The sequence below is a fragment of the Prionailurus viverrinus genome, chromosome X, assembly GCF_022837055.1.
Source record: "Prionailurus viverrinus isolate Anna chromosome X, UM_Priviv_1.0, whole genome shotgun sequence".
NCBI lineage: Eukaryota > Metazoa > Chordata > Mammalia > Carnivora > Felidae > Prionailurus > Prionailurus viverrinus.
The window spans coordinates 46,232,089-46,246,457 of record NC_062579.1 but is presented as its reverse complement, the minus strand read 5'-3'; the positions used below and the strand labels follow the sequence as shown (position 1 = coordinate 46,246,457).

General features: G+C 52.6%; 1 protein-coding gene across 1 annotated transcript in view; it reads right to left on the bottom strand.

Moving 5' to 3' along the window:
• Nucleotides 1–311: 311 nt before the first annotated feature.
• The window catches only part of NBDY (negative regulator of P-body association), a 72,209-nt gene continuing 58,151 nt past the window's right edge, over nucleotides 312–14,369 (bottom strand). The window contains exon 3 of the mRNA XM_047843691.1: nucleotides 312–335. The gene's annotated coding sequence lies outside the window, so the exon portion shown is untranslated. The remainder of the gene's footprint in view (nucleotides 336–14,369) is intronic.

Sequence of the window (14,369 nt, the reverse complement as noted above, 5' to 3'; positions counted from 1 at the left end):
GTCCCTTTCTAGACAAGAAAAATCCAAAGATGATTATTTTCATGCAACGAAGGGAATTTAATGTCAGAAAAAACGATCAACCAATAAAAAAAAAACTGTTTACAACTCACAGGTAAATAACGTTACAAATTCAAAGAAAAATTCCCAAGTAATACAAGATGTATAATATACAAATATAATACAAGAGGAAGGCTAACAATGACTAATCTCACATACATTAAACTAAAAATATAAATTTATTATATTTTATTTCATTTTTAAATCTTTATATTGCATAGAAGCAAAAGCAGAAAATGGGAACGAGGAGATGTGGATGGTGATCCGACTAGCTCTTCCTGGAAAGCAGAGAAGTACAAAGTGGGTTGGAACTCATGAACCCTAAGATAAGGACCACAAAGGAGGTCCAAGAGTTAAAACCTTGAGCAATATGGATGACTAGATATTAAGTATCTTAAATAAAACATTCGCATTATGATGAGATTTTTGAACATACATTACAAAATAAAATGAATTAACATGGCAGTACATATTTACAATTTGCAAACTATCCCTAAGCAAAAACTTTACGAATTCACATAAGACTGCTTCTGAAAAGCCCAGACTGCAACAACCTGCAATCTGGGAGGCACAGGGGTAAGCAAGGATGTACTGCAGGGTTCTCTGGGCTCTGCTCAGGCAAAGTTTCCCTCATGGGGTCAGTCGAGGCCTAGAGGGAAAAAAGGCTTCCCTACCCAGGCAGGATTGCCCCAAAGTGGTCAAGCTGGCCTGGAGAGCAGCCAGAGGTGATATGGGTGATCCTTGGCCTGAAGGAGCAGCAGGAGCGGCCAGGGGCTAGGGAGGAGGAGGAGGAGGACCAGGAGGAGGAGGAGGAGGAGCAGGAAGAGGAGGAGGTGGAGGAGGAGGAAGAGGAAGACAAGAGCAGGAGGAACAGGAGGAGGATGGAAGGGGATGATGAATGATTTTTGTTGTTGTTGTTCCCTTCTCTGTGTTTGACAGCAAATGCAGGGAGAGGAAGGTTGAGTGGGGGCAGGGAAAGGGGGTGAGTGCCATATCTGGAGCCACAGTGCCATCCAGCGGAAACCGTCTCTGAAAAGCCCAGGCAGCAGCAACCTGCCTTCTGGCAGCCACAGGGGTCAGCAAGGATGTGCTGCTGGGTTGTCTGGGCTCTGCCCAAGCCAGGTTTTCCACATGAGGGGTCAGAGGCCTAGAGGGAAGTGTGACTGCCACTGGGACCCAGCGGGGAAGCAGGAACTCTAAGGGCTCTGGGGACACAGCAGGCAGCCCCAAGACCAAGCAGCCCAGGGGGCGGAGCTTCCCTGTCAGCCATTTTGGGATGGGTCCAGGAGAAGCTACTCACCCCCTGAATGCAGGGACCTGGGGACGTTTCCTCTGGTGTCCTTTGTGCTGAGTAGGTGGGTGCCATGCTGGGGCACTCAGGCATCAGGAGGCCCCTTTCCACACTGGGAGCGGGGGCCTTTGGAGATTCTGGGGCCGGGACTCTGGTGCTTGGCAGTCCTAGGCAACTCCAGGGCTCAGCCATCTCAGGCTGTCCCTGGGGTTTCTGAGTGCCTTCCTCAGCCCTGGAGCCGGGGTGGAATCTCGGATCCAGCACACAGGTGAGGGGAAGGCCAGGAGCTAGGGATCCAATGCAGTTTCAGGACAAACCACACACACACACACACACACACACACCCTGCCCCCCCCTTCTGCAGACACCTCCCCCACACCAGCCCCCACTGCTTCCTGCAACTGACACATATACACAAGGTCATCTCCTTCCCACTCCTGAGCTTTTCCCCAGGAATTGAGCCCATGCAGCTCCCTTGGACAGAAACATTTTCCACTTGATGGCAGTATGGCTCCACCAATGAAAGCCAACAGAATGCCTACCCCGCCCCCTTCCCCTTCAAACCACCACCTCAGGTCTGGGTCCTCATCCTACTCAGGTAAGGACAAACAAACAAAATGAATAACAACAACAACAACAACAACAACAACAACAGGGACCACGAGGAGGAGGACGACGAGAAAAAAACCCTACAACAACAAGAAAAACCCCCTAACAGAGAAAATGGAAAGCAAAGAAGCAAACACCAGAACCCCCTTGAAACACAAAACACGAAAACCCACACCACACTCAAAGAGACCACAAAGCATCAAACCCCGAAAACCACAGGGCAAAACACACCCCACAACACGGAATGAAGAACAAGGGAAATAGAAACAAAGCAGCCACCAGGGTCCAAGCTGACCACCCCAGTACACAGGGCCAAATGACCACTGACCACGAGGCTGCACAACATGCAGGCCTTTCCCCTTCCTTTCATCCTACCCCATTTTTCCTGGCTCCAGCTCTTGGGAGAAGCAAAGGGCAAAAGACACATCAACCCGCCTCTGTGACCCTGCCTGAGGGTTTATCTCCAATAGGACCCCTCCTGGACAAGCCGGCAGCCACCACGCGGGCCGGTAAGTCACTGGTGCCCTTGCTCCCCAGGGCCTGGAGCTACAGGCTGAGGTCACCAGCACCTTGGGCTGGCCGGACAAAGCAGCCAGAAGTGGCTGGCCCGAACCTGCAACCACAGGGCTACATCCAGGAGGCCCCCCAGAACGGGGAACCAAGCACTCACATAAGCACTGGCTCTGGGCAGGCAGCCCTCGCTCTCACACAGGGAGGGGCCTTGGCAAGGCCATCCAACATCCCCGAGTCACACGGCCCGGCCCCACACGGGGGGCCCCCCCATTCTGTGGAGGAAGGCCACTGACTCTCCTCCAACCGGGAGTCCCCATCTATCTGGGTAAACAAGCGAGGCTCCAGATTCACACCCCTCGCTTGGGCAGACCTGCTCACAGATGACCAACTCATGCAACGCAAGACTGCCTGGCTGCAGGTCCCTCTTTGAGAGCCCACCCGGGAATGCGTGCGTCCCTGACCCTGTGTGAGTGAGTGTGTGCCTGTGTGAGCATGCTCAGTCTGCATCTACGGTGCATGCCTGGGTGCGTGCCTGTGTGGCCCCGTGTGTACCCGAGCGTGTGGCGGGAGTGGGTGCTCGCCTGTGTGCTTTCCTTAGCCCCGACCCCGAGCCCCCCGCACGCCCCTCCCAGCCGCATGTGGAAATGCAGGACACAGCTTGTAGGCACACACTGAAACCCGTATCGGGCCGGGTCAGGCGACTGGACTGAGAACAAGGGGAAGGAGGGCACAACTTGAAGAGGCTCCAACCGGTTCAAGCGTTGACTTTAAGAGCTTGGGTCAGAAGAAGAACTGCATGGAATGGAAAGCCACGAGGTATTTTGCAAGTCTTGGGTTCATGATGCTGTTTCATTGCAGAGTAACCTCTGGGTCATGTGTTTCAAGGATGAGCGTGACCTCCACCAAGGGTCCAAGAAGGGACACCGTTGCACCTCTATACGGCCTTCTGCTATACCAGGGCCCCCCAACCCCCACCGCCCCACACCAAAGATCAGAGGTGACAGGAGGATCCATGGACCACTGGTTCCCCCTCACGCACCCCCCACCCCCCCCCAAACACAATGCCACCCGCCACCGCATCCCACCCACCCGCCACCGCCGCCCCCACACCGCCCAGCCCCTAGCACACCCCTCCCCACCCATCACCACCAACAGCGCCCCACAGCCTGCCCCACAGCCTGCCGCAGCACCCCTCTCCCCCACGCCACCCGCCCCCCTCCGCCCCAAGCTCCCCGCCCCCGCCCCCGCCCAGCAGTGGGCTCAGCATAGAAAGGGAAAGGAACAGAGAGAAGCAGAATGTCACCACCATCCACCTTGCCACGGCCAATGTTGTGGTGGATGTGGATGCAGCCTAGGCCCGCCTCACTGTGGGGGTAACAGACAGGAGGAATGACAAGGAGACACAAGCTACAAGCTGCCTGGCCAGGACAGGGCCCACCGCCAGGCAGCCTGTCGTCAAAGGGGTGCCTTCCTGTGTGCCACCGCTGGGTTCTGACCCAGAGGTCCGCCTGTAGGGCCTGCAGAGGGCAAAAGGAGACGCTGAGCCACACCTTGAGTATGTAAGGGGCCCACTCCAAAGGGCCAAAGGGCCAAAGGGCCTGGGCGTATGCACGCAGGGCAAAGAGAGGGTAGGAGGGCACCCAGGGAAAACACCACTAGGTTCACAAAAAGGGGATGTAGGGGACAAGGGACGTGAGGGATGCCTTACTCTCCCAGGGTAATAAAGGGATGGTTGTAAGGGGATGTCCCTTGCTCCCCCGATCCACGCGGCCATTTTCACTTCCACAGGACAAGTACAGTTTTTATTCTGGGGACATCCACAGAGCAAGAAGTGCCAGAAGAGGAGTGAGAGTAAGGAGACCAAAGTGGAGAGAGCAAACTGCAAGCACAGAAAGAACTGTAGCGGAAGAGAAGAATGAATGTGATCTCAAAAGGCACTGCGCCCCAACTGGACAGGTGGAACCAGCAGGGGCCTCTTAGGGGAAGAGTCATCAGCCAAGGCAAAGTCTCAGCCACTCAGGGCAGGGGTTGAGCCCTGTCCAGAGAGAGGCCTGTTTTGCTATGCTCTTGGACCCAACTGGGAAGTGGGAGGCCAAACGGAAAGGGGTAAGGAGGAAGAAAAAGGAACAAGGAAGGGCGTCAGTCGGGCCCACTGAGCCTCCTCGCACAGAGTGTCCCTCTGTGCGAGTGTGGGTGCCTGCCCAGGAGGGTCTACCCGAATAAAGCCGTGCATGCATGCGTGTGTGTGCGTGCGCGTGTGTGCCTGTGTGTGTTGGGACGTAGCTGGTGGCCCTCGGAGCCTTGGGACACTGGGCAAGACCCCGTTCCACAGGATGGGTCAACAGGTTCTGGACCCCTGTGGGACCTGGCCGCCTCTGGCCCAATCTTTGGCCCACTAAAGCAGGAGGCTTCAGGAGAAGGGAGTTTGCTGCTGCCAAGGAGCAGGTGCAGTGCAGATAAACACGAGGCCAGGGCGGGTCTGAAGGTTCAAAGAAAACAATCTGCAAGCCCACTGCTGGCATCCCTTGAGGGTCCCCTGTGTTCACGGTGAACCAATAGGATGAGCAGAGTCAAGAAAAGCCTCGCGAAAAACCAGAACACCAGACACAACAGGTGTTGGCGACGACGTGGAGGAAATGGAACGCTCACTCCTGCACTGCACTGTCAGTGGGAACGCAAACTGGTACAGCCACTGTGGAAAACAGTATGGAGGTTCCTCAAAAAGGTAAAACCAGACCTACCCTAGGATCCAGCAATCGCACTACTGGGTATTTACCCAAAGAATACAAGAAACGCTAAGTCAAAGGGATACGTGCACCCCACCCCTATGTTTCTAGCAGCATTATTTACAATAGCCAAGATACGGAAGCAGCCCTAGTGTCCCATCCACTGATGAATGGATAAAGAATGTGGGTGTACACACACACACACCACACACACACACACACACACACACACACACACACTATGGACTATACACTACTCAGCCATAAAAACAGAATGAAATCTTGCCGTCTGTAAGGACACGGATGGAGCTGCAGAGTATAATGCTAAGCGAAATAAGTCAGTCAGAGAAAGACCAGTACCATGTGATTTCACTCCTCTATGTAATTTAGGGAAACAAAACAAAATGAAAGAGTATGGAGGCAGAGAGAGAGAGAGACAGAGAGAGACAGAGAGAGAGAGAGACAGGGAGAGAGTGGGAGGCAGAGACAGAGAGATACAGAAATCAAGAAACAAGACTCTTCATTATAGAGAAATGATGGTTACCAGAGGGGAGGGGGTGGAGGGGTTGGATGACATAGGTGATAAGGATTAAGGGAGTGCACGTGCCCTGATGAGCACAGGGTGATGTATGGAAATGCTGAATCACTATATTGTACACCTGAAACCAATGTACCACTGCATGTTAACTAACTGGAATTAACACAAAAATACTTAAAGAAAAAGAACAAAAAAAGCCTAGCTACCTTTGCAGCTTTGCCCCCAAAGTGGTCAAGCTGGCCTGGAGAGCAGCCAGAGGTGATATGGGTGATCCTTGGCCTGAAGGAGCAGCAGGAGCGGCCAGGGGCTAGGGAGGAGGAGGAGGAGGACCAGGAGGAGGAGGAGGAGGAGCAGGAAGAGGAGGAGGTGGAGGAGGAGGAAGAGGAAGACAAGAGCAGGAGGAACAGGAGGAGGATGGAAGGGGATGATGAATGATTTTTGTTGTTGTTGTTCCCTTCTCTGTGTTTGACAGCAAATGCAGGGAGAGGAAGGTTGAGTGGGGGCAGGGAAAGGGGGTGAGTGCCATATCTGGAGCCACAGTGCCATCCAGCGGAAACCGTCTCTGAAAAGCCCAGGCAGCAGCAACCTGCCTTCTGGCAGCCACAGGGGTCAGCAAGGATGTGCTGCTGGGTTGTCTGGGCTCTGCCCAAGCCAGGTTTTCCACATGAGGGGTCAGAGGCCTAGAGGGAAGTGTGACTGCCACTGGGACCCAGCGGGGAAGCAGGAACTCTAAGGGCTCTGGGGACACAGCAGGCAGCCCCAAGACCAAGCAGCCCAGGGGGCGGAGCTTCCCTGTCAGCCATTTTGGGATGGGTCCAGGAGAAGCTACTCACCCCCTGAATGCAGGGACCTGGGGACGTTTCCTCTGGTGTCCTTTGTGCTGAGTAGGTGGGTGCCATGCTGGGGCACTCAGGCATCAGGAGGCCCCTTTCCACACTGGGAGCGGGGGCCTTTGGAGATTCTGGGGCCGGGACTCTGGTGCTTGGCAGTCCTAGGCAACTCCAGGGCTCAGCCATCTCAGGCTGTCCCTGGGGTTTCTGAGTGCCTTCCTCAGCCCTGGAGCCGGGGTGGAATCTCGGATCCAGCACACAGGTGAGGGGAAGGCCAGGAGCTAGGGATCCAATGCAGTTTCAGGACAAACCACACACACACACACACACACACACACACACACACACACACCCTGCCCCCCCCTTCTGCAGACACCTCCCCCACACCAGCCCCCACTGCTTCCTGCAACTGACACATATACACAAGGTCATCTCCTTCCCACTCCTGAGCTTTTCCCCAGGAATTGAGCCCATGCAGCTCCCTTGGACAGAAACATTTTCCACTTGATGGCAGTATGGCTCCACCAATGAAAGCCAACAGAATGCCTACCCCGCCCCCTTCCCCTTCAAACCACCACCTCAGGTCTGGGTCCTCATCCTACTCAGGTAAGGACAAACAAACAAAATGAATAACAACAACAACAACAACAACAACAACAACAGGGACCACGAGGAGGAGGACGACGAGAAAAAAACCCTACAACAACAAGAAAAACCCCCTAACAGAGAAAATGGAAAGCAAAGAAGCAAACACCAGAACCCCCTTGAAACACAAAACACGAAAACCCACACCACACTCAAAGAGACCACAAAGCATCAAACCCCGAAAACCACAGGGCAAAACACACCCCACAACACGGAATGAAGAACAAGGGAAATAGAAACAAAGCAGCCACCAGGGTCCAAGCTGACCACCCCAGTACACAGGGCCAAATGACCACTGACCACGAGGCTGCACAACATGCAGGCCTTTCCCCTTCCTTTCATCCTACCCCATTTTTCCTGGCTCCAGCTCTTGGGAGAAGCAAAGGGCAAAAGACACATCAACCCGCCTCTGTGACCCTGCCTGAGGGTTTATCTCCAATAGGACCCCTCCTGGACAAGCCGGCAGCCACCACGCGGGCCGGTAAGTCACTGGTGCCCTTGCTCCCCAGGGCCTGGAGCTACAGGCTGAGGTCACCAGCACCTTGGGCTGGCCGGACAAAGCAGCCAGAAGTGGCTGGCCCGAACCTGCAACCACAGGGCTACATCCAGGAGGCCCCCCAGAACGGGGAACCAAGCACTCACATAAGCACTGGCTCTGGGCAGGCAGCCCTCGCTCTCACACAGGGAGGGGCCTTGGCAAGGCCATCCAACATCCCCGAGTCACACGGCCCGGCCCCACACGGGGGGCCCCCCCATTCTGTGGAGGAAGGCCACTGACTCTCCTCCAACCGGGAGTCCCCATCTATCTGGGTAAACAAGCGAGGCTCCAGATTCACACCCCTCGCTTGGGCAGACCTGCTCACAGATGACCAACTCATGCAACGCAAGACTGCCTGGCTGCAGGTCCCTCTTTGAGAGCCCACCCGGGAATGCGTGCGTCCCTGACCCTGTGTGAGTGAGTGTGTGCCTGTGTGAGCATGCTCAGTCTGCATCTACGGTGCATGCCTGGGTGCGTGCCTGTGTGGCCCCGTGTGTACCCGAGCGTGTGGCGGGAGTGGGTGCTCGCCTGTGTGCTTTCCTTAGCCCCGACCCCGAGCCCCCCGCACGCCCCTCCCAGCCGCATGTGGAAATGCAGGACACAGCTTGTAGGCACACACTGAAACCCGTATCGGGCCGGGTCAGGCGACTGGACTGAGAACAAGGGGAAGGAGGGCACAACTTGAAGAGGCTCCAACCGGTTCAAGCGTTGACTTTAAGAGCTTGGGTCAGAAGAAGAACTGCATGGAATGGAAAGCCACGAGGTATTTTGCAAGTCTTGGGTTCATGATGCTGTTTCATTGCAGAGTAACCTCTGGGTCATGTGTTTCAAGGATGAGCGTGACCTCCACCAAGGGTCCAAGAAGGGACACCGTTGCACCTCTATACGGCCTTCTGCTATACCAGGGCCCCCCAACCCCCACCGCCCCACACCAAAGATCAGAGGTGACAGGAGGATCCATGGACCACTGGTTCCCCCTCACGCACCCCCCACCCCCCCCCAAACACAATGCCACCCGCCACCGCATCCCACCCACCCGCCACCGCCGCCCCCACACCGCCCAGCCCCTAGCACACCCCTCCCCACCCATCACCACCAACAGCGCCCCACAGCCTGCCCCACAGCCTGCCGCAGCACCCCTCTCCCCCACGCCACCCGCCCCCCTCCGCCCCAAGCTCCCCGCCCCCGCCCCCGCCCAGCAGTGGGCTCAGCATAGAAAGGGAAAGGAACAGAGAGAAGCAGAATGTCACCACCATCCACCTTGCCACGGCCAATGTTGTGGTGGATGTGGATGCAGCCTAGGCCCGCCTCACTGTGGGGGTAACAGACAGGAGGAATGACAAGGAGACACAAGCTACAAGCTGCCTGGCCAGGACAGGGCCCACCGCCAGGCAGCCTGTCGTCAAAGGGGTGCCTTCCTGTGTGCCACCGCTGGGTTCTGACCCAGAGGTCCGCCTGTAGGGCCTGCAGAGGGCAAAAGGAGACGCTGAGCCACACCTTGAGTATGTAAGGGGCCCACTCCAAAGGGCCAAAGGGCCAAAGGGCCTGGGCGTATGCACGCAGGGCAAAGAGAGGGTAGGAGGGCACCCAGGGAAAACACCACTAGGTTCACAAAAAGGGGATGTAGGGGACAAGGGACGTGAGGGATGCCTTACTCTCCCAGGGTAATAAAGGGATGGTTGTAAGGGGATGTCCCTTGCTCCCCCGATCCACGCGGCCATTTTCACTTCCACAGGACAAGTACAGTTTTTATTCTGGGGACATCCACAGAGCAAGAAGTGCCAGAAGAGGAGTGAGAGTAAGGAGACCAAAGTGGAGAGAGCAAACTGCAAGCACAGAAAGAACTGTAGCGGAAGAGAAGAATGAATGTGATCTCAAAAGGCACTGCGCCCCAACTGGACAGGTGGAACCAGCAGGGGCCTCTTAGGGGAAGAGTCATCAGCCAAGGCAAAGTCTCAGCCACTCAGGGCAGGGGTTGAGCCCTGTCCAGAGAGAGGCCTGTTTTGCTATGCTCTTGGACCCAACTGGGAAGTGGGAGGCCAAACGGAAAGGGGTAAGGAGGAAGAAAAAGGAACAAGGAAGGGCGTCAGTCGGGCCCACTGAGCCTCCTCGCACAGAGTGTCCCTCTGTGCGAGTGTGGGTGCCTGCCCAGGAGGGTCTACCCGAATAAAGCCGTGCATGCATGCGTGTGTGTGCGTGCGCGTGTGTGCCTGTGTGTGTTGGGACGTAGCTGGTGGCCCTCGGAGCCTTGGGACACTGGGCAAGACCCCGTTCCACAGGATGGGTCAACAGGTTCTGGACCCCTGTGGGACCTGGCCGCCTCTGGCCCAATCTTTGGCCCACTAAAGCAGGAGGCTTCAGGAGAAGGGAGTTTGCTGCTGCCAAGGAGCAGGTGCAGTGCAGATAAACACGAGGCCAGGGCGGGTCTGAAGGTTCAAAGAAAACAATCTGCAAGCCCACTGCTGGCATCCCTTGAGGGTCCCCTGTGTTCACGGTGAACCAATAGGATGAGCAGAGTCAAGAAAAGCCTCGCGAAAAACCAGAACACCAGACACAACAGGTGTTGGCGACGACGTGGAGGAAATGGAACGCTCACTCCTGCACTGCACTGTCAGTGGGAACGCAAACTGGTACAGCCACTGTGGAAAACAGTATGGAGGTTCCTCAAAAAGGTAAAACCAGACCTACCCTAGGATCCAGCAATCGCACTACTGGGTATTTACCCAAAGAATACAAGAAACGCTAAGTCAAAGGGATACGTGCACCCCACCCCTATGTTTCTAGCAGCATTATTTACAATAGCCAAGATACGGAAGCAGCCCTAGTGTCCCATCCACTGATGAATGGATAAAGAATGTGGGTGTACACACACACACACCACACACACACACACACACACACACACACACACACACACTATGGACTATACACTACTCAGCCATAAAAACAGAATGAAATCTTGCCGTCTGTAAGGACACGGATGGAGCTGCAGAGTATAATGCTAAGCGAAATAAGTCAGTCAGAGAAAGACCAGTACCATGTGATTTCACTCCTCTATGTAATTTAGGGAAACAAAACAAAATGAAAGAGTATGGAGGCAGAGAGAGAGAGAGACAGAGAGAGACAGAGAGAGAGAGAGACAGGGAGAGAGTGGGAGGCAGAGACAGAGAGATACAGAAATCAAGAAACAAGACTCTTCATTATAGAGAAATGATGGTTACCAGAGGGGAGGGGGTGGAGGGGTTGGATGACATAGGTGATAAGGATTAAGGGAGTGCACGTGCCCTGATGAGCACAGGGTGATGTATGGAAATGCTGAATCACTATATTGTACACCTGAAACCAATGTACCACTGCATGTTAACTAACTGGAATTAACACAAAAATACTTAAAGAAAAAGAACAAAAAAAGCCTAGCTACCTTTGCAGCTTTGCCCCCAAAGTGGTCAAGCTGGCCTGGAGAGCAGCCAGAGGTGATATGGGTGATCCTTGGCCTGAAGGAGCAGCAGGAGCGGCCAGGGGCTAGGGAGGAGGAGGAGGAGGACCAGGAGGAGGAGGAGGAGGAGCAGGAAGAGGAGGAGGTGGAGGAGGAGGAAGAGGAAGACAAGAGCAGGAGGAACAGGAGGAGGATGGAAGGGGATGATGAATGATTTTTGTTGTTGTTGTTCCCTTCTCTGTGTTTGACAGCAAATGCAGGGAGAGGAAGGTTGAGTGGGGGCAGGGAAAGGGGGTGAGTGCCATATCTGGAGCCACAGTGCCATCCAGCGGAAACCGTCTCTGAAAAGCCCAGGCAGCAGCAACCTGCCTTCTGGCAGCCACAGGGGTCAGCAAGGATGTGCTGCTGGGTTGTCTGGGCTCTGCCCAAGCCAGGTTTTCCACATGAGGGGTCAGAGGCCTAGAGGGAAGTGTGACTGCCACTGGGACCCAGCGGGGAAGCAGGAACTCTAAGGGCTCTGGGGACACAGCAGGCAGCCCCAAGACCAAGCAGCCCAGGGGGCGGAGCTTCCCTGTCAGCCATTTTGGGATGGGTCCAGGAGAAGCTACTCACCCCCTGAATGCAGGGACCTGGGGACGTTTCCTCTGGTGTCCTTTGTGCTGAGTAGGTGGGTGCCATGCTGGGGCACTCAGGCATCAGGAGGCCCCTTTCCACACTGGGAGCGGGGGCCTTTGGAGATTCTGGGGCCGGGACTCTGGTGCTTGGCAGTCCTAGGCAACTCCAGGGCTCAGCCATCTCAGGCTGTCCCTGGGGTTTCTGAGTGCCTTCCTCAGCCCTGGAGCCGGGGTGGAATCTCGGATCCAGCACACAGGTGAGGGGAAGGCCAGGAGCTAGGGATCCAATGCAGTTTCAGGACAAACCACACACACACACACACACACACACACCCTGCCCCCCCCCTTCTGCAGACACCTCCCCCACACCAGCCCCCACTGCTTCCTGCAACTGACACATATACACAAGGTCATCTCCTTCCCACTCCTGAGCTTTTCCCCAGGACTTGAGCCCATGCAGCTCCCTTGGACAGAAACATTTTCCACTTGATGGCAGTATGGCTCCACGAATGAAAGCCAACAGAATGCCTACCCCGCCCCCTTCCCCTTCAAACCACCACCTCAGGTCTGGGTCCTCATCCTACTCAGGTAAGGACAAACAAACAAAATCATCAGCATCAACAACAACAACAACAAGAAAAAACCCTACAGTAACAACAACAACAAGAAAACCCCCTAACAAAGAAAATGGAAAGCAAAGAAGCAAAAACCAAAACCCCCTTGAAACACACAACAGGAAAAGCCACACCACACTCAGACTACAAAGCATCAAACCCAGAAAACCACAGGGGAAAACATACCCTACAACATGGAATGAAGAACAAGAGCAATAGAAACAAACCAGTCAACAGGGTCCAAGCTGACCACCCAATACACAGGGCCAAATGACCACTGACCACGAGGCTGCACACTATGATGGCCTTTTCCCTTCCTCTCACGCTACCCCATTTTTCCTGACTCAAGCTCTTGGGAGAAGCAAAAAGATATGGACATACAAACCCACATTCTTCACATTGGGTGGGACTTTAGTATTGTTTTTTTTTTTTTTTTCTGACTCCTTATCATTCTCAATTGATCTACATCTCTGTTCTCATTCCAGCATCATACAATTTTATTACAATTACTTTTAGTTTATATTGTAATCTCTGTTTTGATAACTTACAGATTTTTTTCTTCATCAAGATTGTTTTGGGTGTTCAATGTCTTTGTTGCTCCACATAAAATACAGTATCATTTGCTGCAGTTTTGTGAAAAAGACCACTGTTACATTTTTCATTGAATCGCTAGTGTTCTTTTAATAATATAAAATTTTTAACAATTTAATCTCCTAACCTATGAACATAGTATGTCTTTCCATTTAATTATTTTTAATGTTTAAATCAATATCTTACAGTTTTTATAGTGTAGATTTTTGTCTCTGTGGTTAAATATATTCCTAGGTAATTTGATTCTTTTTAGTCCAACTGTAATTGGGATTGTTTTCTTCATCTGTCTTTCTGCTTGTTCATTATTAGTGTATGAAAACAACTGATTTCCATATATTAACATTATAGTTACCAAATTTACTGAACTTTTTGGTTTTAATACTTTTTTGGTGATGTTTTTAGAGTTTTCTTTTTAAAAATAATATTCATTAAATGGGTCCCCCGGGTGGCTCAATTGGTTAAAGGTCTGACTTTAGGTCAGGTCATGATTTCACATTTCACGGGTTCAAGTCCTATGTCAGGCCCTGTGCTCTGTGCTGACCACTTGGAGCCAGGAGCCTGCTTCAGATTCTGCATCTCCCTCTCTCTCTTTGCCCCTCCCCTGCTTGTGTTCTCTCTGTCTCAAAAATAAATATCTAAACATATTTTTAATATCTATTCAACTTGAGCAAGAAAGTAAGCGTGAGTGGGGGAGGGGCAGAGAGGGAAAGGGGAATCCTATGCAGCCTCCTTGCTCACCATGGCACCTTATGTGGGGCTCCATATCATGACAGTGAGAGATCATGACCTGAGCTGAAATCAAGAGTCAGACACTTAACAGATGCCCCTTTAGGGTTTTCTTTACGTATTATCAAGTCATCTCCAAAAATGACAGTTTGATTTCTTACTTACAAATTTGTATGCCTATCTTGTTTTGCCACTTCATTTATTATTATTATTTTTAAATGATAAGTGTGTTTCTTAATACGCATCACCTATTTCACTCACCCTCCCACTCACCTCACCTCTAGTAGCCATCAGTTTGTGTTCCATAATTAAGAGTTTGTTTCTTGGTTTATCTTTCTTTTTCCTTTGCTCATTTGTTTTTTTCTTACATTGTATATATGAGTGAAATGATATGTTATTTGTCTTTCTCTGACTTATTTTGATAAGTCTAGCTCTATTCATGTCCTTATAAATGGTAAAATTACATTCTTTTTTATGGTTGAATAATATTTCACTATATATTATATAATTTCTTTATGCATGCATCAATTGACAGACACTTGGGTAGCTTCCATATCCTGGCTATTGTAAATAATGCTGCTATAAACATTGGGGTGCATGTATCCCTTTGAGTTAGTGTACTTGTATTAATTGGGTAAATT